This window comes from Garra rufa, chromosome 14, assembly GCF_049309525.1.
Source record: "Garra rufa chromosome 14, GarRuf1.0, whole genome shotgun sequence".
In the NCBI taxonomy this organism is placed as follows: domain Eukaryota; kingdom Metazoa; phylum Chordata; class Actinopteri; order Cypriniformes; family Cyprinidae; genus Garra; species Garra rufa.
In genome coordinates this window covers 17,438,938-17,465,493 of record NC_133374.1, presented here as the reverse complement: position 1 = coordinate 17,465,493, position 26,556 = coordinate 17,438,938, and the positions used below count along the sequence as shown (strand labels likewise).

Below are 26,556 nucleotides of genomic sequence, written 5' to 3'. Positions count from 1 at the left end.
ACAGCACAGAGCCCAGGAGGCAAGCACAAGTCAATTCACGCTTGCAGGCCATTTTCCACCAATACTGCAACATCGTAGACTTGGAAAACACAGGATTATGTAGACTTGAATTTTGAGTATACTGTAAATGTATAACTATTTAGCTTTTAATACATTATAAATTCTTTATATATATATATATATATATATATATATATATATATATATATATATATATGTCTTTGTGAGCAATTAATTAGTTAATAATTCATCCACCCAGTTAGATGACAAAAACACAATATTAATACTGCGATACCACTTTTATACAACAGTTCATTAAACAAGAAGTTAAATCTTAGAATTTTGTCTATATAAATTATTTTTCTAAAAGTCCAGGTTGCAAAATGTTCAATCAAACATGATTTTTTTATTGAATTCATGAATTCACTGGACAAACAACTGATGATGGTGCTTCAATGAACAGCCAAACATATTGTCGCTTCTCAAATTTGTCCATTGATTTTTTTAATTAAAAAACGTTTCTTGCTTGAACATTTTACAAGCAGGCATTTTAGAAAAATTAATTTGCATAGATAAATTTAGCGAGGACAAAAGACAAGCATCTTGTTGATTTCTTTTTAATTAATCAAATTGTATTTAATTTAAAAATTTAGTTTGAATATTAATACTAAGAAATGTTGCCAGTTACTTGATCTGTTTTTGATCCACCAACAAAGCCACAGCAGAATTAATTGTTCATTTAAGGGTTCATTTCTGAATGAATCAGTGTGTGTTTATAGGAATCAGTTGAATGAATGATGGAATGACTTACTCGTTGTAACAGAAACTCATTTTGTTCCTGAATGAATCAACATCTTTGAATAAGTTGAATAAATTTTTCAATGACTCGCTCATTATAACAGAACTCATTTCGTTCCTGAATGAATCAGCATCTTTGAATTAATCAGTTAAATTAATGATTTAATGACTTAGATTTGTTTTGTGAATGAATCATCGTTTTTAAACTAATCAGCTGAAATTAATTCAATGGCTCACTCATTACAACAGACTTGCTTTATTCCTATGTCTTTTAATCAGTTGAATTAATAATTCAATTGACTCACACATTATAACAGACTTGTTTTGCTCCTGAATAAATCAGCATTTTTGAACGAATCAGGTGAATTAATGATTCAATAACTCACTCATAACAAAGACTCATTTCTTTCCTCAATGAATTAGCATTTTTGAACTACACTGTAAACCCGAATAAGTTCAGACTACTCAAATGATTTGAGGAAAGTGATTCCCTCAGTTCGTTTGAGTAATGGGAAATCGACAACTCGATTAATTGAGTTAACCAAATGTGGTCTCTTCATTGAATTAACTTATATGTTTAAGTACAGATAACTTAAAACAGCTAATAGACTAAACTTCAGAAATTTTCATCTTATATATTCTTTACTTGTATTAAATAATTTATAAATTATTAAAACAAGTTTTTTTCCCACATCAACCACTTTATTAGGCTTATTCTGCATTTACATTACATTGCTTATAAAGGTAAGCACCTATTTTGTAACAGTAAGCTCACATTTTTAAAAGACATGAACAAAATCATGAGCTCATTTTTAACAGTAAAAATCATATTTTTGTCTATAAGCTCACATTCAGTCATTTTTAAGACACGAAAAAAAAATCATAAACTCACATTTTTTAGAAAACCTTAACTCATTTTTAACACAAAGTATTTTTGACTGTAAGCTCACATTTTTAAAAGACACATAAACAAAATAGCTAATTTTTAACAGTAAGCCCACATTTTTAAAAAGACACAAACATCATAAGCCACATTTTTAGAAGACAGGAACTAATTTTTACAGTAAACTCTTATTTTTGAATGTAAACTCACATTTTATCACATTTTTAAAACAGGTCATTTTTAACAGTAAGCTCACATTTTTAAAAGATGTGAACAACAAAATAATCTAATTTTTAACAGTACACTGTTTTTAAATGTAAACTTATTTTTTTAAATCACATTTTTACAAGACATTAACAACCAAATGTAAAGGTGATTTTGATTTTTTTTTTTCCTCAGATGACAAGCACAAAAACAGTAGCACATAAATTTGTCCAAACAGAAGGCACATTGATCCAGGAAGGTCACGTAGATTGTCCATCACCACTTTTCCCTCAGTTACTATACCAAATGAGAGGCGCAAATGCAGAGTTGAGAGGCTGAAGAGTAGTCCCATCTTCAGCTATTACAATCCCCACTGGCACGTCATGATTCGAGCTGCGATCATCAGACATCTAGTGAAGATGAATAAACATTATCAAATTAAAGATAATTTAATTAATAATTCACATACATGCAAGCTCATATAGATTTCAAACACTGCAACTTAACCTTAAGGAACAGTTCACTCAAAATTTAAAATTCTCACCCACATGTCGTTCCACACCCCTAACACCTTCGTTCATATTCCAAACAGAAATGAAGATATTTTTAATGAAATCCAAGAGATTTCTGTTTCTCCAGAGATCCAGTGTAACATATTTAAGGTCCAGAATGATAGGAAAGGCATTAAAAAAATCCATGTGGCTTCAGTGGTTTAAACTCAATTTTATGAAGCAGCACGTGTGTTTAGTACAAAAATTCTAATTTACCACTATATTTACAAAATAATATTATTCGAGGCCAGTTCACACTTCAGATCTTGCGTGAACACAAAACATGCACTATAATGCTCTCGTGAACATGCATTGCAAATCTGTATTTTTAAAAGTTTGTTTCGTGCAAACAAAGCATGTACATTGTTTTATAAAATGGAGGTTAAACCACTGGAGCCACATGTAAATGTGTACTTTAATGTCTTTCTTACCTTTTGTCCCTCTATGGAGGAATGGAAACCTCTTGAATATTATTTAAAAAAAAAAATCTTAATTTGTGTTCCAAAGAGGAACAGAAGTTTTACGGATGTGGAATGACTTGAGTGTGAGTAATTAATGACAAAATTCTCATTTTTGGGTGAAATAACCCTTTAGATTAAAATGTATATATTGAGTGTGTGTGTGTGTGTGTGTGTGTGTGTGTGTGTCTTTTTAAAATTATTTTCTACATGGAATACTTACCAAAAATGTCTTGAAGAAATCTCCAAACATCTCCAAACAAGAGAGGTAGTGTAGTCCTTGGAGCAAAAGTGTTCAGCCCTCAGCTGGCTCTAACAACTTCTGTGGGGTAATAAAATTTTTATTAAATCCAACCACTTTTACTACATTTTTTTAATGAAATGTATAACAGCATTTAAATCAGGGGTGTCAAACTCAATTCTTGGAGGGACTGAGCCCTGCACAGTTTAGATGCAATCCTAATCCTAAAGTTAACGTTGTTACCTTAAACGTACATTCACAGGGACATGGCAAACAGACACAGCTCTGCTAATGGTAACTTGATTTAAAAAAAAATTCAGGTAAGATTAAATACATTTGATAAAATCTATAAAAACAAAAATATAATATTATGCACCAAGAACACATTACATCAACAGAATTATTAATTAAAAATATATTCCTATCTCTATAAATGTGTCACAATTTCGTTAATTTTTAGCCTCGCATTGTTCTCCTCATAAAACCTTTAAGTGGGGAAAGGTCTGCGATTTTTAGTAAACATGATTGGTCACAGATATTGGTCAAAGATATTCCTAAAATGACAACGTCTTCAATCGGCAACCCAATTTTACACCAAAAGTATATGAAAAGTATATCAAGTATAATTAATAATTTCACAAATAACACACAGGGACATTTCAGTGAGCCTGGGAGTAAATTATACTCAAAGTTAGAGCCACACGGATGCAATATACTGTTAACGTTACCTCACGTATTTTCATTCTCAACTGTTTATGATCATTTAAGACATAAATGACAAAGAGTTTAGGTGAATAATCACCAAGTGCCTCATTTTGAAATATTTTTCCGTGTATTTGACCGTTTAGGCGCGCACCTTGAGGTAAAAGCGAACTTTAACGTTAACATGTCCGTGTTCTGCTCCGTCTCTGAGCGCATACACAGAACAGAACAAGTTCTCATTATCGCTTTTAAAAACACAACATCAAAGAAACATTAATAAATTGAGCACTTCAAAACGTACAGGCGTGTTAAACATGAACTTACCAGCGTAATCCATGGGCCTTCATCACGACTCCATCCCTGTCTCTGCCTGCTTGGCTGCTTCACGACCGCCTGCCTGCAAGTGCCGCTGAGCTGGGGGAGGAAAACAGAAAGTTAAGCGGGAAATTCAAATGTTCTTACAGAAAGTTAGAAACTCAGGCGTGTTTATAACTACAAAAATTAAACGGCAACCAAGCGAAATTTAGACTTATATTTTACCATTAACCTACCTGTGTAACGTCACTCTAAAAAATCTTTCACGACGACTCTCTTCCCCCTGTTTTCCCGCCAGCATACTTGTGCTGCTACTGAAGCAAAACGGAAAAATAACATTAGAATAAAGTGTAAATCAATTTAGAAAAATGTATATAAGCATTTTCTCTACTTACTAATTTAACTTGTCTTTCTTCTGTCAGATGGTTTCTGCTAGTGCCTCTGTTCTGCTGCTGCTTCAGCAAATTTCAGCATGACAAGAAAAATTACCGCCTTATGTCATATAACTTATATCGACCAATCAGCGCGGTTGTCAAAGCAGAATTTCAAGCGCGACCAATCATTTTAAACAAAGACATGGTGAACCTTTCAAATTAATTAAAATGTTGAGTTCAGAGAACTTAAAATATTAATTTAAAAGTTTTTTGTTGCCAAATGAGTAAGTTAACCACACCTGTTTAAGTTTTGATGCCAAAACTTGCCATTTTAAGTAATGTCAAGTTATATTAACTTAATTTCTTTATTAATGACAACAGTGGGGTTTACAGTGTAATCAGTTTAATTAAGTGACTTGCTCATTATAACAGAGACTTGTTTCGTTCCTTAATTATTCAACACCTTTGAACTAATCAGTTGAATTAATGATTCAATGACTCACTCATTATAACAAAGACTCATTTAATTCCTGAATGAAGCAGCATATTTGAACTAATCAGTTGAATTAATGATTCAGTGACTCGATATAACAGAGAATTGTTTTGTTCCTGAATGAATCAGTGTCTGTGAACTAATCACTTGAATTAATGATTCAATGACACAATAACAGACTTGTTTAATTCCTGAATGAATCAGCATCTTTGAACTAATCAGTTGATTTAATGATTCAATGACTCAATCATTATAACAAAGACTCGTTCCATTCCTGAATGAATCAGCGTCTTTGAACTAATCAGTTAAATTAATGTTCCAATGTCAGTATAACAGGGACTAGTTTAGTTCCTAAATTAATCAGTTTGAATTAATGATTCAATGACTCATTATAATAGAGACTTGTTTCGTTCCTGAATGAATCAGGAACAAACTAAACAGTTGAGTTAATGATTCAACAACTCACTCATTATAAAAGAGACTTGTTTAATTCCTGAATGAATCAGAGTTTGAACTGGACTGTTTATCAGCACTCTTGGAAGGTCATTTAGCCAATCAGATTCAAGGACTAGATGTAAAATTGACAATAAGCACTGCACCTATTAAAAAGATTCAAGAAGAAAAGTATAAAACTTCAGCTCGAGGCAGAAATGACAAAACTTCAGATTAGATCCACGGAGAGCAATAGATATTTGCGAATAGAGCATCGCCTCAGGGAGATGAGAGCGGCTCCCAATGTCTGGCTTAGTAAAGCCGAGGCCGACACTCCCCAGACAGTTCTAATTTATTTAACAGCTCAACAGGTAATTTTCCAGCAAAATGCTGATTTTCCTCACCGGCCTCCTCTTCAGCATGTATTCTAATTACCAGTGGCTCTCTTTGATCTGAGGCCCGCACTTCACACTGCTCCGGCTTCCCCGGGATCTCATTTCATTAGAGGTTCATTTCGTCTTGGCTCACTCCTTATTCCACCGATACACATTCAGTTAGGGGGGGAGATACGGCTTGACATATTAACTGAGCGCACTGACAAATACTGTCAAAATACACAGCGCCGCTTCCGCCTGCTCCCTGGAGACGGGGCTCAAAACAAAGTCCGCTGCATTTAAGGAGATGGAAGATGGGATTAAAGATGAGTCCGAGTTCTGATTACCTGATTAAAATTTGGAGGCTGGGTTAAAGACTGCAGTATTAAATTAATTTCATCAGCTTCATATCAATCATAGAGCCCAGGCTCGCAGGGGCCGTGCAGGGTATGAGTGGTTTTAATCTGAGTTTGGCAGTGAAAGGAGGTTTTCAGATACCCAGGGCCTCCTGTTAATGATTTGAGGGACGTATCAAGTCCTGTAATGGTTTTCGATGTCAGGGTTTCGTTGGTACGATAGAATGTGACATGAAAATACAAAGCTCATTACAATACTTGCCCCCTGATGGACTTGACTAGCCTAGCTTGTTATGCTGCTAGAAAATAGGAAGGCCAGGACGGATTTTCAGTGAGTTTTTCAGATGGTAAAATATGTTAGAACTAAACACTTTGATTTGATGTTATTAATCAATAGTTCTATATAAATAAGCTCTGCAACTGTTAAAACACTTTTGAGAAAAAAGTATAAAACTTCAGTTCAAACCAGGAATGACAAAACAGATTAGACCTTGAGCAAGTTAAAATATGTAAATATGTATGAATATGTAAATATATATATAAATATGCAAAATAAATAAATGCAAATTTGACTTTTTTCTTTGTTTCTGTAAGACAGACCTTGGGTTCTAGAAAGTTTTGAAATACAATTAAATTAAATTAAATGGTAACACTTTACAAAAAGGTTATATTAGTTAATGTTAGTGTACACTAACTAACATGAATAACCAATGAACAATACATTTATTACAGTATTTATTCTTTGTTATTGTTAGCTAATGAAAATATAGTTATTCATTGGTAGTTCATAGTACATTAACTGTTAAAAAGCACTACTTTTGATTTTAAAAATGCATTAGTAAATATTAAAATTAACAAACTCAGAAAAAAATATTATTATTATCATGAAATGTATGGTTCCGGAAAGGTGTTCTATACATGTTAACAACAATAATAATACAAATTTATAAAAATCAATAATAATAATAATTATTATTATTATTATTGATTTGTATTTTTTTTTTTCGTATTATTATATTATGAAATGTATGGTTCTAGAAAGGTTCTACATAAATAATAACAACAACAAATAATAAAACATTAATAATAAAAATAATAATAATAATAATTATTATTATTATTATTGGCTAAAAGAAAGCATAAAAAAGTAAGCCAACATTTTTAACAAAGGTTGCAGGTTGTGTAGAACTTTGCAAAGTTGAAAGTAACTTAGTAAATTTTAATATAACCACCAATTTGTTGTCAAAAACTTCATTCTACATAAATTCATATCGTGGGGCCCCTATAAGTACTAGACAACTGTGAATTTGGGATTTTTTTTTTGTGCAATCCAGCGCCCACAGACTCATCAACATAACCCCAAATCCAATTTGCAGTTTGGTTAATAAGCAATAGCCCACCAGCTCAACAGCCCCAGAAAGAAGTCCACGCCAATCCACACGCACAGTATTCCTCATAGCTAAAAGTGGGTCATTAGGTACCGTTGAACAAAGAGAAAAAGTGTCGTCGTCCCAGAGCCGAGAGGCGGCATTAAAAGGGGTCTTTTCAAAACGCGAGAGCACGCAGAAGGTGGCGGTTTTCCGGGAAGGGCCCCCTCAGTTCCTCCATCTGTCCGTCTGTCTGTCTCTGCAGAGGGTCACTGCAGGGGGTGGGTGGCACACCCCCTTCGATGCCCGGAACGGTGCCACGCCTGCACAGAGCCGCACCGTAATACGGACGGTGCCCTGCGCCGCCATCGGATGGGCAAGTCTGCTTTACCTGCTGCGATTCCATTACCAGGCTGCCTGTTCCAGCGCTCAAGTGTTTCTGTAGCATATTAAACAGATTAATAGAACAATGCTCCGGGGAGCGAGCGGCCTGTCAATCTCGGCTAAAAACACAAAAGCAGAAAATTAAAAAAGCCCATGGCTGAACTCCAGAGCCGATAAAACACGCTGGAATCTGCCGAGGAGGGGGGAGGAACACAGATGGTAAATATTTATTCTCCATCTCGTCGCTTTAGAGACCACACAAACACACCCGTGTACAAAGACGGGCATACGGAAACACACACACACAAATGCGGCAGTGCCCGCTTGCTTGGCCTGTTCGTCTGTCACATACACACACATACGTTCGCAAACATATCCGTGTCATTTTCATTTCTATGTGAGGAGTCCAAGGTCAGACTGAAAAGTCTCATAAAATATATGGTGACAGTAATTACATTTTTAGCATTCACTGCTACAGACTGTATTTAGTCTGTTTCAACATGCAAAGCGGCTATTTTACGGGCATGTCGTGTTTGTGTTGTCCACAAATGCAATTTAATGCTTTGATTTAAAGATCTAAAAGACACGTTGCGCATTGTCCAGAGAGATTCGGAGCAAATTCGCTCTGCGCTGTGTTTTATTTCTCCAAGAGATTTCAGAAGATTCAGGCTGGTCTGCAGAGACCACAGAGGCATGCTGGTCTATCTGCTATCTTGATCACAACTCAGCGACCAGAGCTGAATAGCTTAAGGTTTACGCCATCTAAATGTGTGTGTTTCATAAAATATTCCAAAAAAGGTCATTTTCTGGGAAACAAACACAAATCCACTTACTTAAAATATCAGCCACTGAGTTGACGCATTATGTGAAACTAGCTTTTTGTCAAATCTGCTGGCTTTTCTCTGTCCCAGGGCTGGCTGTGGAGACAGTGCAGTGTATTAGCAGGTTAATTGGCAAGTGTTGGATCACAGGAGGGTCACCGCCAGTTTAATTGTGCATCGTCCTGGCAGCTAACCTCAAAGAACGGAGGGCCTCCAAAGTAGTGGCCTGGGCCCACTAGGGGGCCTTAAATGTCCAAGGAGACTGCAAAATTACTATTTTGTTTTACTAAGTCTGATTTAACTTAATTAAAAACATAAAAAAAGATACAATATTTATTTTTTCAATTTCCACAAAAATAAAATGTGAACATTTTATACGCTATAATTAAAAAGCTTGTGGTTAGAATGATTTTTTATTTTTAAAGAGCAGGTCATATGGGTTTTCGAAAAGTATTGTTTTTGCAGTTTGTTTGTTTTTCCTTCAATGTAAACAGTCGGCAAAGTCGTTAATCAAAAAAGTGCATGATAAATAAAGACATTGTCGACTTTATATCGCCTTCGAATCTTCTGCCTATTACCGATATGTATGTCACTAGGAAACATATTAACATAATCCCCACCTGTCTGCGAAATACGAACACTCTGACCTGCCCACAAACACTTCCGCTTAGTTAGTGTGTTTACATAATGTTAAAAAGACGTAAACCAAGGTGTATGTTTGTAGAGTAATTTACAACAGCTTCAAACATGGCTCAACTAATCAGAATCAAGGACCGGAACTATCTATTTTACAAACTTTGTTTAATAATAAATAATGTAGACATATTTTGGTTTATAAGCTGTATTGTTTCATCAGTCACGTTAGCACTTAGCTAACGTATCGACCATAATTGTTTTGTGGAGTGTTTACAGTTTAGCAGCTAAACTTTAGCTGTAGGTACGATTTGCTTGCATTGTATACAAAAAGACCAATCACAACAGACTTGGCCAGTTGACCAATGAGAGCAGGCTTATAGAAGGGAGGGGTTTACAGACCTTGAGCTCAGAACTGCTTCAAACTAATCATTTTGAAATCATTGCAAAAAGATTCTAATATTAAATTTATATTCTGAGAAAATTACAATGTTTTCTGACCTTTAACATTTAAACCTGTTGTAGGGGACTCCAACACAATATTAGGACACTTATGACCTTAATACCATATGACCTGCTCTTTAAATTAATACTTCTACAAAAAAGCAATGCAAACTCATATGCTATGCTCTTTTTATTTGTTTTGGTTGCCACATAATTATTAAACAGCACAGCTGTTTTAACAGTGACAATAATACATTTTCTATTAAATGTTTATTATTCTAGAGCATTAAATTATCATATCAGAATCATTTCTAAAAGACAATTTGACGCTAAAGATTGGAGTAATGGCTGCTGTAAATTCAGCTTTGCCATTACTGGAATATATTTAATTTTTAAAATTATAATATTATTTGACTTCAGACATTTTTCAAAAACATCTAAAAATCTTACCAACCTTAAAGGTTTTAACTTTTGTTTTTATTGAGGAACCTACCGTTCTTAAAAATGTCTTAATCATGATTTAAAAAAAAAAAAAGTTTCTTGAAGGAAACCCTGGGTATTGAGACTTGCATGGCTTAATATAAAGGGAAATTATGTCTCTTACTGAAATACGTAGTAGAAAACCAATGAAAGACTTACGTAATTGAAAAATCCAGATCATTTTATAAATATTTTGGATTATGGGGGGCACTATTATTTCTATGATGTCAAATGGTTGCACTTGGTGAGCTACTGGCACTACCTGTTGCTATTATTACCACAACACAACTCGGAAAATAAAATACTGATACGATGCCACATTGTGGAGCTCTAGGTTGTAATTTTTAGTCAAAGGCCAAAAAAAATGATGTAAGTCTTTACTGCTTTCCAAGCGATAAGATGAGGTAAAAAGAATGGGAAGATGCCTGTGGATGAATAAAACTTCCTAAAGACCTGCGTCTTCGTTCTCTCCACTTCAGCCCTTATGCCTTTGAGGCTTTTAGTAGACCACAGCTACTGAAAGAGCTTACAAATGGCAAGAAACGCTAGATGCCATCCTGTTTCTCAAAGCGGATTTTACTCCAGGTGCGTTTAGACTCCTTGTAGGGTAAAATCAATGGAACGGCATTTTATATATAGCTATGCTTATATCCACAGCCACCTGTAAGCTTCCTTCAGTAGCTGTGGTCATCATATTAGCATTTTATTTTCAGAGTTGTGTTGGGGTAAAAACAGCAACAGGTAGTGCCAGTAGCTCACCGAGTGCAACCATTTGACGTCATTGATATAATGGCGCCCCACATAGTCCAAAATATGTATTAAACGATGTGGATTTGTTAAATAATGTAAATCTTTCATGGGTTTTCCACGACATATTTCAGTATAAGACCTCATTTATGTTATTTTAAGCCATGCAAGTCTCAAAAAGGTCAAGAAACAGTGTTTTAGGACAGGTGTTTCATGGCCTGTACAGTATGCACAGGAAGGTATGTGGTAGACGCAATCATTTACACCTGAAAAAATAGATATACAAACACAAAAACACCTGACCAATAATTCCGTAAATGAGTTCACATGTAAAATATATACAGCTGAGAAGTAATTAGCAGCAGAATTGATGTGCTTGGGTTTGCGAGTCGCTGTCCATGGTGCTGAAAAGAGTAGCTAATCACAATCATGCTGAATATAGGCATTTCAAGAAGAGGTTATGACAGATTCTCTTCACTTTCCAGTCACAACCATCCACACCTCAGTTGAGGCTGACCTTCACAGGTGCCCTTTCCTGCTCCGTCGCAGTGCAGCCACCCACCTTCCATTCACTCTCTCTCTTTCTCTGATCCTGTCATTCTATCTCTCTCAGTTTGCACCTCTCCCCCAAACACCCCTTCTCAGCCCCCCTCTCCACTCGTTTGCATTCCTCTCTGCCCGCTCCTGGATCATCTCCACTTGGCAGCCAAGCCGGCCCTGTCTGTTTTCATTCCCCTCCAAGAGGACAAGTAATTTGGGAGAGAAGAGAGCAGATGACCACTGGCTTCTGACCTTTTCTGCCTCAATTTAACTCCTCCGTGTAGCACCGCGAAAGTGGCAATCAGACTAGGCAGAAGTGACACCCTCATCTGAGCATGGCGGAGCCCCACACACAATCACAGTGTCACTTTCCATCACGGCGCCGAGCAGGCTGGGAGGAGAGGAGGGGTTGGCCCGGACGCCGCGGCCGTCTCCCTCCACACTAGCTCTTATTAAAGCCCTGCTGGAGTGGCCAATGAGAAAAGCATCATTAACGCAGGCTGGACCGCCGGATTGTCATCAAAATGCGATGACATAGTTGGAATGATCCTTACACTTTGTGTGTCAAGTGCTAATAGACTTGGTTGTGAGTGAGGCAAACAGCAAAGGAAATGTGAAACATTGTTTGTTGGGTTACACATGAACAAAAACTGCCTTTAACAACTTTTTGGTTTGGTATGAATAATTATTAAGCTAGACAAGATGCAAACCTGCATTCAGAGGTTTATGTATTGGGCATCAGTCAAATAATAAATGAAAAATAAATGGTATATACATTTATTATTATTTTTTTATTTATGTTTTAATTAGTAAATACAACTATACAATGTAATACTATTATCATAAAAAAATTGATAATATGTATTAAATTGTATACATAATATAATTGTAAATATAATTGTAAACTATTATTATATTATGTATAATATGTGTATAATTATTACTATTATGCATATTTTTGTTTGTTGGGTTACAATAAAACATGTCTCAAGTAATTTATTATGTATTGCATGTCATTCAAACAAATAATTAAAAAATAGTTCAGAAAAATTATACAAATATTAAGTAATAAATAATTGTTATAATAAAATGGAAATGATTCATTCTATATATTAAAATTAATAAACACTATTTACTTTTTACATTTTTTATGTATTATATATGCATAAATAATAGTTAAAAGTGTATTTTTTATAATGTATTATTTATTCACAAAGACAGGGGAGAATAAATTATTACAATAAATACAAATTCTGTATGAGTCAACAAATAATTTAGATTATATTATATCTGCATAAATAATAATTATCCACAGTTTATACAAAATATACAATAATAATAACAACAACAAGATTTTATAATAATATTACATTATATAGTATGTAGTATATGTAGTAGGGTATTTATTCAATAATTAATAAAAGTTATATTTATTCAAAAATGAATATATCATTATCATTATATATTTTATGATTATATATATATATATATATATATATATATATATATATATATATATATATATATATATATATAAATTTTCTAATACATTTTTGTTAGTTATATTTAAAAATAGATTATTAAATAGATTATTAGATTATTATTAAAAAAATAAATATATATATACGTTTTAATATATTTTTGCAATTGTACAGCATTATTATACTTTCTTTTTGCCAAGAACAGAATTATCCTCTCGCATTAGAGGTCACACTACAATTTGACAATTCATGCCAGTGGTTTAAGAAATGTCCAGTGGCACCAAAAAGCTTAGAAACTTCATCTGTGCATTCTGAAATGCTGAAGCAGTCGATTATGTTTGTCTGAGCAGACGTAGGGAGGGGGGAGAACCATGAGGATGAACCGCGGCGCCTGCTCAATATCAGCGAGTTCCACCACTGTTGCTAAAAGACGTGCCAATATGTGTGGATGTATGTAAGCTGGTGTGAAATACAATGTGTGCCGTGCTCACAGGCTACACATGTTATGGCAAGAGCAGCCATGAAATAGAGTCGCTCAGAGGGGATCTGCTACAAAGTGGCATATGCAAAAAAAACATCACACAAGCCACAACACAAACTGGATAAATGGATTACAGAGAGTGTTCACGGACTAATCGAGGAGCGGGAAACTTAAGGAGATGCAGATGATCAGAAATGCAAAGAGCTCTGGGAGGCAGATATACAACATTTGAGTTAAAGCATTAGATCACTTCCAGATTAAAGAAATCCTGGTAATTTACTGTGTTAACCAAGATTCTCTACACAATCCCAGCCAAGGAATAAGGCATTTATCTAGTGAAATGATCAGTCAATTTCTAAAAAAAATGCTCGTCTTGCACTTGCTTTGTGATGCACGTCTATGACTTCACGCATTATGTAATTGCAAAGATTTTTAATGTTTTTTTAAAGAAGTCTCTTCTGCTCACCAAGCCTGTATTTATTTGATCCAAGGTACAGAAAAAAACAGTACAATTTTGAAAAATATTTACAATTTAAATTAAATGTTTTCTATTTGAATATATTTTAAAATGTAATTTATTCCTGTGATTTTAGCATCATTACTCCAGTCACCACAATCATTCTAATAGTCTATTATTATTATTATTTTGTTGAAAACAGTAGAATTTTTTCAAGTTTCTCTGATGAATAGAAAACTCAGAAGAACAGCATTTATCTGAAATAGAAATCTTCTGTAACATTATAAATGTCTTTTGGTAATTTACCATTTGACAATTTCAAGCATCCTTGCTAAATAAAAGTATTCATTTCTATCATTTCTTTTCCAAAAGCAAATACTGACTCCAAGATTGAAGAATGGTATAGTGTATAATGTTACAAAAACCTTTTATTTCAGATAATTGCTGATTTTGGATCGTTCTATTCATTAAAAAATCCTTTAAAAAAAAGAATGTACTTAACTGTTTTAAATATTGATGATAAAAATAATAACAATAATAATAATAGTAAATGTTTCTTAAACAGCAAATCAGCATATTAGAATGATTTCTGAAGGATCATGTGACACCGATGCATGTAATGATGCTAAAATGTTGCTTTGATCACAGGAATAAATTACATTTTAAAATATATTCAAATAGAAAGCAGTTTTTTAAAAAGTAAAAATATTTCACAATTTTACCTTTTTTTTGCTATAGCAACATTATTATCATTATCAAACAGCAACAACGTTATTATTACTATTCTTGTTATTATTATTGTCACTGTTTATAATATTAATAACAATAATAACAATAAAATGACATATTTTTTTATTTAAACATAAGATTTTGCCATAAGATATTTTTAAAATGATTTATACATGTTTTAATTTTAATAATAAAATATTTTCTTTATGATTTTATTCATAGTTATACTTTTAATAAAAATTAACATTATTATTATTATTGAAGATAAAATTATATTGAAATCATAAAGAAAGGTTTTATTATTATTATTGAATAATTAAAAAATAATCTTATGAAAATATTATCTGAAAATTGTAGTAGTAGTATTATTGTTGTTGTAAATATTATAATAACAATATTTTATTTTGATTTAGATTTAGACATTTAGCAGACACGTTTATCTAAAGCGACTTACAAAAGAGGGCAATGGAAGCAATCAAAATCAACAAAAGAGCAATAACATGCAAGTGCTATGACAAGTCTCATTTAGCCTAACCCAGTACATGTATCAAGGGTGTTTTTTAATTATATAATAAATAAAAAGAAAATAGATAGAATAAAAAAGAAAAAGCAAGCTAGTGTTAGAGGGCTAAAATAGATAGATAGAATACAACAAGAACAGAGAAGCTAGTGTTTTTTTGCTTGTTTGTTTTTAAGAAAACAAGCAGTAATTAAATGAATAGAGTATAAGTCTAAAAGGACAATTTTTTTAAGGAATAGAATTAGAATAGAGGGTGCTAGAGTTAGAGCATCAAATAAAAATGAAAGAGATGTGTTTTTAGCTAATGAATAGTATATAATATAAATATAACAATACTATTATTAAATAGCATCAGTATTATTATTATTTTAGTTTTCTTTTTAATATATTCAAAAAGAAAGCAGTTTTTTAATAGTAAAAATATTCAGTTTTACTGTTTTCGCTGTACTTTGGATCAAATAAATGCAGGCTTGGTGAGCAGAAGAGACTTCTTTAAAAAACATTAAAAATCTTACTGTTCAAAAACTTTTGACTGGTAGTGATTTTTTTTTATTTTATTTTTTGAAAATGTCCAATTGTTTTGCTAGATAAGACTCTTATTGCTGGACCGGGATTGTGTAGAGTCCTTTAAACTGCACTGAAACTGCAATTTGGACCTTCAACCTGTTAGCTCCTATTGAAGTCCACTATATGAAGAAAAAAGATGCTGGAACGTCTTCCTCAAAAACCTTAATTTCTTTTCGACTGAAGAAGAAAGACATCTTGGATGACATGGGGGTGAATAAATTATCAGGAAATTTTAATTCTGAAAGTGAACTAAACTGCAAAATGAACAGGCAAGAAATTCAGTTCTGAGGAAAGACTAACTAACGTCTTTCTTTCCAACCAGAGGCAGTTTACCTGAGTAGAGAGAAGGGAAAAAAAATCCTAAATGATGATACGCCTCTAAGGGGGGTAGTATCATTTGAAAAGATCCAGTCATTGTACTTGCTCATCCCCTCTGCGCTGAAAATGAAATTGTCTGATGTGCAAGATTTACCTTTGCCGCATTTGGCCCCGCTCAGGCGAGAGGGTCGCGGCTCCACGTGTCATCTTGTGGCACCATCGCGGTGGCTCCAATTTACACACAGAGCCGTTCTGCATTTCAAAGAAGCCCAGCGCGAGCCCTCCTGTTAGCGATCGCTATCTGAGCCCCGCGGACGCGAGATTAGGCCAGCTGGAGAAACCGCTCGCTGCTTCCCCCGCATTTACATTTTCATTTTCATATTAGATTTTTCCTGCTTTCCCCCTCCTGGGCTTTAACTAGCCCGTCCGCACACCTACCCTTCCCCGATCTCCCCAGAGCGAGGCCGTACGGGCTCAAGCCCGCCGCCGCTCCGTCACTCTCTCAAGCTCCTATGATTAATGGAATAACTAATGAAACTTTTGATGTAAAAACAAATAATGGAGTTCGTCTGCGGAGCGGCTTTCAAGTATTTCATCTAAAGAGACTGTTTTAGCGCGACAGAAATAGATCAAAGAGTTACTAATAAATCCATGCGAGAAATACGAGAAGCATTCAAACAATATCGTGGAAAAAATTAAACGACTGCCAGATAAAAGGAGGTTCGCGCTCGCTCCTCGAGTGTTCTTGTTCTTCTGTGGTTTTGGGCTGTGAATCAGAGATACCGTTCGGAGCAGGCTAGACACGATTAGATGTTCTCGCCCTTGAAAATCAAACTCCGAAACGCTGACACTCTAAAAAGAACAAGAAACTATTGAAGCGGAAACCAAAAGCGCCAACATGTGTGAGCTATAGGAGAACCGTAGAGCTTCGAGACTGAGGTGACCTTAGCAGGACCCCCCACTTTAAATTTGACTGGGGTTTAATACAGAGGGGATAGTTGTATTATTCCATCGCAGCTTTAAAAGCTTCTGTCTCTCAGGCAGATCTTGTTTGTTGTGTGAGTGCAGGGGCCTCATTCAAAGTGGCACTCAATGGACTTAAAGGGCCACAGTGGTACAGTGATGCATTGCACACATAAACACCAATGACTCGGCCTGCATATTAAAGGCAGGGAGCCGCACACCTATGCATTCTCGTCACTTTGTTTGGCCTTCGACAAGCAGACAGAAAAACTAAAGCAATCTACCTACAGAAAGGAGTCACCGGCGTGCCACGGGCTGACAACACTGGCCAAACGGGTCAGCCGTCAGTCTAACTAATGCACGTGATGAAGAGGCTAATAAAAGCATGTGGAGTTAAGTCAATGCTTTTCTTAGCTAACTATCATTTAGTGTGCAACTTATGACTAGACAGTTCACCTAAAAATTCTGTCATCATTTACTCACCCTCATGTCTTTTCAAACTTACTTTCTTCCAGTGGCACAAAACAAACAAACCAAAAACTATTATGAAGCGTGTACGCGTTGATCTTTTCCGTGAAATAGAAAAACATACCCAAACCAGCTGCAAAAAAATCATATAAAAATCATGAAGAAAATATTTTATTATTTATTACAAATTATAAATAATGAAAAAATAATCTTATGAAAATATTATGTGAAAATTTTAACATTATTATATTATTATTATTGATGCTGTTCATAATAATAATAACAATAATAATAAGTTTCACAAAATATTTTCATAAGATTATTTCAAACTTTCAAATAGTTATTAATAAACGGTTTACTTTATGATTGTATTAAGAATTTCATTCATTAATAAAAATAGCAACAACTTTATTATAATTATTATTATTAATAGTAATTTTTTTCCTGTTTATAACACAAATTTTCACATATTTTAGTTTATTTTGTAATAATTAAAAAATGTAATGTAAAAATCTTTATGATTTTATTAATAATTTTGTTTAATAAAATTAACAACAGCAACAACATTATTATTAATATTGATTGTGTTGTTGCTGTTAATAATAATAATAATAATAATAATAATACATTTCACATTTTACAAGAGTATTTTTTAGTTTAGTTTTAAACAGTTATTAAAAGTTATTATATATTATTATTTTTATGAAGCAGCAACATTATTATTATTATTATTATTGTTGCCATTTAAAATCATAATAATAATAATAACATTAATATTAATAATAATTTTTACATACTTTCATAAGACAATTTTTTTATTATTTGAAAAATGTTTTAAATTGTTATAAATACAATTATTTATGATTTTAGAATTTTCTCTTTAATAAAATTAACAACAGCAACAACATTAACATTATTATTATTAATGTTGTTGCTCTTAATAATAATAATAATAATAATAATAATAATAATGAATTTTACATATTCTCAAAAGATTATTTAAATTAGTTTTAAATAGTTATTAATAAAATAGTTTATTAATTATTATTTAATTATTTCATTCTTATTCAAAATATATGTATTATTATTATAATAAAATAGCAACATTATTATTATTGTTAGTATTATTATTAATGTTGCTGCCGTTTTTTGATAATAATAATATTCACATACTTTCATAAGATTATTTGTTAAATTATTTTAAAATGTTTTAAATTGTTTCTTTCTTTATGATTTTATAAACAATCTTATAACATTATTATTATTAATGTTATTATGTTGTTGCTGTTTTTATTACATTTTCTGTAATTATTTAAAATATGGTTAAATAATTAATAAAATATTTTCTTTATGATTTAATTATTTTATCTTTAATAAAATTAACAACATCAGCACAATTAACATTATTATTATTATTATTATAATAAATGTTGTTGCTGTTAATAATAATATTTTTTTTTTTTAAATGATTTATAAATTATTTGAAAATGTTATTAATAAAATCTTTTCTTTATGATTTCATTAATCATTTTATCTTTAATAAAACTAACAAAATATTATTTTATTTGACAAATATCTTGTGTATTAAATAGGGCTGCAACTAACGACTATTTTAATAGTCGACTAGTCACCGACTATTGAAACGATTAGTCGACTAATCGGATAATTATTCAATTTTTCTCAAATTTAGCATGAGATTGCTTTAATTATGTGGAAAATTATAGTAAACACAAGAAAGAAGGGGGTACTTCAATAAAAAATGCATATTTTGCTGCTGATAGGCCAATTCATACTAAAAGTAAATAAAAATGCCCTGTCTAAAACCAATTAGGCACAGTGCTCGGTCAGTACAGACATAAATGCATAAATTAAGAAACTCTATAATTTTTTTAATGGACAGGCACATTTGTTTTATAAGAAAAAATAAATTAAAATCAAGTAAACATTTTCTTCCTGTAAACCATCAGCAGCAATAAAACAGTAAACAAAAATGTATATCCAAAACAAAACGTATTGGCTTCCATGTTATTTAAATCTTACCGAGGCCAGCCAAACTCCGTTTCATTCAACTGTCCGACGTGCTTTCTCTTTAAATGTTCGTGCATCACAGAGGTGCTGCCGTGATGCGCAAGGACTGCTTTACAAACCATGCAGGTAATATTTTAATTCGCCGTAGCAGGCTAAAATGCTCCCAAACTTTACTCCTGTTTCATACATACTCAGTCTGCAGTGCGTCTACAGTCCGTGTGCGTTACGTATGCGGTGCAGAAGAAGCACAGACTCGTTTTGCTTTCACACAGAACGCGTTTGCAGTCCGTACATTGTGAACGTTCTAATCCGTTAACATGGGTGTGGAAAAAAAATACGCACTGCAGACGGAGTATGTGTGAAACGGGCGTGTTTTGGTACGCGCAGCTGCTGCGTTGGACGCCGCCATTTCTGTATGTTATCGCTCAGCATAGAAGCTGCGTATGTGCGACTCTCGGCAGAAAGATGCCTCACTCGGTTGTCTGGCGACAACATCGACAATGAAATTCATTGTCGACTATTTCTATTATCGATTTTTGTCGACAACGTCGACGAATCGTTGCAGCCCTAGTATTAAATTGGTCTGTTTCTAACACACAGCTATCGTATTGTATGTAAAAGAGCGGCAATAACATTGTTCAAAATATCTTATTTTTTATTTATTTTACTTTGGATCAACAGTTTTATATGACAAATGTCTGGTAAACAGGAATTATCACATAATTATTCTACAAATAAGAGTTATCAGAGTTATCTAAAACTCTTAAAAGCTGACGGGTGCAAATATATTCTCGCATTTTTGCAGATTACACAAAAACAATTACACTGATCTGGATTTTCCATTACTAGGAGAAGCAGTAGTCTATCCAAGGGTTACTTACAGCTGTAAATGTTTATTTGTGTGAGCAGCTCTGGCTTATCTCCTGACAGAGTGGGGAAAACGTGAGGAAGAGGAGGAGAAGAGAGAAAGAATCATTTTACATTTTCTGCATGCTCCTGGTGGCAGACAGCTGACCTTCACTACAGACATGCTCAGGCGGGTAACCGCGTTCAAATTACGTCCATTCCAAAGGACTACATGAAACGGCCACGGCGCTTTAAAGTCGTTCAATTAGATTATCCTTTTCATTTCTTTCTTCTTGCGTGCATTCAAGACGCAGACATACAGGAAAAAATGTATGCACAGCCTCACATACACATGTGAAGGAACACGCACATACAATTCCAACAGAGAAAGGGACGGAAAGGGAAGAGATGGGCGAAAGAGCTGAAGAGGAAGTGGAAATGAGTGAGAAAGAAATAAGAATGACAAAGAAGCACTGTGAACGTGATTTGCAGCCTTGATTCTGGGACTAAGATCGCCTACTTTACACAGTTGCTGTTTTACTGTCTTAATAAATACTGTCTTATTATGCATGATTCATATTTCAAAGAAAAACTGTTTGTCTTCATCTTTCATCAAAGTGTAATAACTCATTCTTGAAATATCTAGCAATTTGTGGATGACTGACGTGTTTGAAAGACATAGTTATGATAATTGCTAAGAAACTGATTCTGCGAATGTGGAAAACAGACTGAAATATATAAGCAATCACAAATTAAAAAAATAAGTTACATAAAATAAAATAAAATAAAATAAAATAAATATTGGACATGGATTATTATTGTACATTTAATTAAACTAAATGTCCAAATTATTAATGAAATCAAAAAGAAAATATTTTATTACTAATTATTTAATAAGATTTTAGATAAATAAAATATAATAATTGTTAGATAATTTTAAAATGCTGATGCTGAAGAGGTTAAGATACAAGCAATCACAAACTTAAAAAAATAATAATAGTATTTATTTACATAAAATAAAATATTATTGAAAGTGATTTTTTCACTTTATTTATTTATAATAATTATAATAATAATTATTATTATTATATAACAATAAAGTAAAACAAAAAAGAATAAAATAAAAAGTTAAAATAATACAATTATCTGGATTATTATTGGACATGATTTTTTCACTTTATTTATGTAAAATAATAATAATAATAATAAATAATAATAATAATATTATTATTATTATTATTATTATTATTATTTAAGATATAATTATTAATAAAATCATGAAGAATATATTTTATTAAATAACTTTTAGGTAATTAAAAAATAATAGTTAAATATTACTGGTACTGAAGAGGTTCAGATCACAAAATCAATAAAATAAAATAAAATAAAATAATCTGGATTACTATTGGACATATAATTTTTTTTCACTTTATGTAATTAAAATAATAATAGTAATAATAATAATAATTATTATTATTATTATTATTACTACATAATAAAGTTAAATAAAAAGTAAAAAATGAAATATTTATTAATAATAAATAAATGATTGATAATAAGTATTATTTTTCACTTTATTATTATTATTATTATTAAAGATAAAATTATTAATATATTCATAAAGAAATATGTTATTAATAATGGTTATTAAAAATAGGTAATATAATTGTTATTTATTTTAATAATATTTAGAAATTACTGATAATGCAGAGGTTTAGATATATAAGCAATCACAAATTTAAAAAATATATATAGTTACATAAAATAAAATAATCTGGATTATTATTCGACATGTTTTTATACTTTTATTCATTTAAAGAAAAAATATTATTATTATTATTATTGAAGATAAAGATATAAACAAGCTGAGACAATAGAAAACAATGTATATATATATATATACAATGTGTATATATATTTATATTTTTTAAACCATTATTTTATTATTATTATAAATTATTATATTATTTATTATATATGAAATACATAATTATTATTATGAATTAATGATACATTACGCTTTTTTTTTTTCTTTTACTGTACTACTAATTTTCATTTTTGACTGACATCAGCAATCCATTATATTTTCCCCCTTCTCCAACTGCCTGATTTAAGTCTGACATGTTACGGCCACTATTAATGATCCAATATATTCCATAACATCAGGTGCTGTCAAACATTTTTTTTTCTCATTAAATATCCTGTCTCACACAGAAACATGTCACGGTACAAAAGTGAAATGAGCTGCTAACGCTTCATCACGGTGCCCCTAAAGAAAAGACCTATGATATTACCTGGTAGTAATAAAAATACCACATTTTTTCTCTTTGAACCATTAGTAATGTTATGGTACTGTACCTAGGTACAAACACTGTACATATTGTAAGAGGTGAGAGGAAAGAAGTCCCTACTCCTCCAGCCTTGCTCTTTGATTCACCCCCACCCACACAGCCCATCTCTCCTTCTAACTCTCCCACTTTCTCTCCCTCTGCACTTATTTTCTGCCCCTGCTGTGGTTTTGAATCCCTCCAGCTTGTCAAGAGGACTGGCTGTGCGGACAGCACCGCATCACGCATTACAATTCACTACAGCTTTGTGTGTATGTGAGAGAGAGAGAGAGAGAGAGAGAGAGAGAGAGAGGGAGGGGAGGTGTTGGGAGGGGGGTTGTATTTTCAGGGGAGTTACCATAATTATATGACAAAATGCTGCAAATCTCACAGGGTGCCGAACACAGGAGCAGGGGTCAGGGGACAGAGCACTTTCGGCGGGGTAATTTGTAAATGTCATTCAGGTGGGCTCCTCTGTCAAAGCCTGGTATCCGCAGCAGGCTTTCTCATGCAGATTTCTAGAAGCAGAGCTGCCAATGCTGCTTAATTCTGCTGACCTCCTTGCCAGTATTATCTAGTACTGCTTGTGTAATCAGCAAAAATAGGCGTTTAAAAAAAACACTCACTGCATTCAGGAAAAGTATTCTGATAACAGTGTTACAAACTGGATTTTTTTTTTTTTTTTTTTTTTTAGTCATTCTGGTCTCTAAGTTGTCTAAATCACAATTTATTCTCAAATGTGAAAGGAAAAAAATAAATAAAGCCAACTATTAGGACACTTAATTATTTAAAGGACAATCACCCTCAAATGTCTTTTTTTTTTACCCTCAATACCCTACAGTTGTCCGTTTTAGCCCCATTATTGTATAATAAATCAGGCTAAATAAATAAATAAAACCAATATCAGTCTTATTCTCATTATTGTAAAATAAATAAGAATGATAAATAAATAAGGCTAAATATTAATAATATGTTTATACTATTATCAGTCTCACTCCCATTATTGTAAAATAAAAAAGGTTAAACACTATTAATAAATAAAACATAATATCAGTCTCACTCCCATTATTATAAAATAAATAAGGCAAAAAATTATTAATAAATAAAAAATGCTAATTTCAGTCTCACTCCCTTTTTTTATAAATAAACAAGGCTAATCATGAATAATAAATAATAAATTAAAAAAGGCTATTATCAGTTTCACTCCCATTATTGTACAATAAATAAGGCTAATAATTAATAATAAATAAAAAACTAATATCAATCTCACCCCCATTATTGTAAAATAAAAAGGATAAACATTAATAATACATGAATTAACATCAGTCTCACTTCCATTATTGTAAAATAAAAAGGATAAACATTAATAATACATAAATTAATATCAGTCTCACTCCCATTATTGTAAAATAAATAAGGCTAAAAATTAATAATAAATAAACTAATATCAGTCTCACTCCCATTATTGTAAAATAAAAAAGGCTAAACATTAATAATAAATTTTGAAAACGAATATCAGTCTCACTCCCATTATTATAAAATAAATAAGGTTAAAATTAATAATAAATTAAAAAGACTAATATGAGTCTTACTCCCATTGTTGTAAAATAATTAGGACTAAAAATTAATAATAAAAAAATGGTAATCAGTCTCACTCCCATTGTTGTAAAATATATACGGCTAAAAATCAATAATAAACAAAAAAAGACAACCAGTCTCAGTCCCATTATTGTAAAATAAATAAGACAGAAAATTAATAAATAAAACTAACTAATATCATTCTCACTCCCATTATTTTAAAATAAAAAAGGCAAAAAAAAAATAGCAATAAATAAATAAAAAAAGAGTAATATCCAAATTCTAAAGAGTTTATACATCATTGCATAATTTATTTTGTATTATTATTATTATTATTATTAATAACAACACTTAACAACCTCAATTAATTTTAAGTGTTGTAATGCGTCTGGAATCATTTTATTTTTTACTTTTTATTATAATTAAATGTATTATTATTGATATTAATAATATATTTAAATTATACCAAATGTATTAAGGTATTGACAATTCATTGTCCTAAATATAGCCTAATTTAAAAAATGTAAATAGAATAAAAATATAAATATAAACTAAAAAATAATTTTAAAAAAAAGGTCCTAGCAGGAGACTACATGTTTGTTATTGTATTGAAATGTGACCTGCACATAAATTAATAAATGCATAACTGAATACATTGGTCAGTTGTGTTCTGTCGGTATTCATTTGACCTCAGACACAAACAACATCTCTATACCGGATTACCGTCACAATTCTGAAACATCATGTCCACTCTGTGATACAGAAGAAGCTAAATCTTCAATAACATTAATCTACTGGGTTTCAATCAGCATGTTAATACGTTAAAAGAATTTAAAAACAATAAAGATTACATTTTACGAGGGTTCAATTAAGCAGTGATTGTATCGCAATACAGAATTGCTGTTTGGAGTACAAAATGATGTCCATAGCATGGACCAAGAGCAAAAAAAAAAAAACACTGCTATTGTAAAACATTCAGTTCTGTGTAATCGTTCTTTAAGTGTTTGGCCTCAGTAGCCAGTTGAGACAAAAACGACATGAGGTCAGACACTGGCTATATGATTAGGTGGCTGTGAGATGACCAGAACCCAGCTTCAGAATGTGTTACTCCAATCTGAATAATCACAAGAGAGCATTCCAGACCCAATCGATGCACTATCACTATTATTCTTTAAACGAGCCGCCTCATTTTCCCTCAAGTGGGCTATCAGTGTTGCCTAACCCATACATTTCAAGGCCTGGCCGAAATTTCCATCTCATCCCTCCCCTCTCTGAATTCATTTCAAGGCTGTAGCTCGTTGCAGCCTTGCTTGCAAGAGCTTGCAGGTTTCTCCAAGACACTATGTTCTTGAGACAGACACTTACCACCTATGATGCTGAGGTTTTTTAGGATACAGTCAAAGCCTCAAGGACTGAGACACTGCACAGAGTGGACGGTTTCACAATGGATGAGCAATTGCGAGGCTTTCAGAAGCACTTCCCTTAAGGTTTTATTAAGGAACGGCACATAAAGTGATGTTTGGTGATGTGGTTCATTATCTACATGAGGAGCCTTGAGTAGCAGATCCTATAACCTCCATGATTCATGTTCTTCACAACAGAATAGTAAACTGGTGCATTTATATAATCTCAATTATATTTACTAAGTAAATATAAACACAAGCACAATTCAAGGTGATTCATTAAAGGGGTAGTTCACCCAAAAATGAAAATTCTGTTATTAATTACTCACTCTCATGTCGTTTCAAACCCATAAGACCTTCGTTCATCTTCGGAACACAAATGAAGATATTTTTGAAGAAATCCAAGAGCTTTCTGACCCTGCATAGACAGCAATTCAAAAACGAGAATACTTTTTGTGTGCAAAGAAAACAAAAACAAAAACTATTTTTCAAATGTATGTTTTAGATCTTATTATGAATGATTCATTTGTGCATATGTATTATATTTATGTTATTTATTACTTAATGTTTAAACAAAATGTCATAACTAGACACCAGTGAAAATTACAGACTTCTCTGGCAATGTATGCAGAACTTCTCAAGTCCAATCAATAACCAATGCCTAGAAGTCCCCACCTACATTTTTTTAAATTTTCGATAATCTGTTACACTCAAATGTATGGAAGCCAGTTTCCGTCACTTAATAAAAACTAAATAAAGGTAATTGCAACTTTTTACTTGCAACTTTTTCTCA

General features: G+C 32.3%; 1 long non-coding RNA gene across 1 annotated transcript; it reads right to left on the bottom strand.

Moving 5' to 3' along the window:
• Positions 1-1,503: 1,503 nt before the first annotated feature.
• Positions 1,504-5,152, bottom strand: LOC141285497 (uncharacterized). The gene is made up of 4 exons (XR_012338627.1): positions 4,389-5,152; positions 4,162-4,251; positions 3,118-3,216; positions 1,504-2,295 (listed from the first exon to the last, which is right to left on the bottom strand). It is a non-coding gene; the product is annotated as an uncharacterized lncRNA (long non-coding RNA).
• Positions 5,153-26,556: the final 21,404 nt, after the last annotated feature.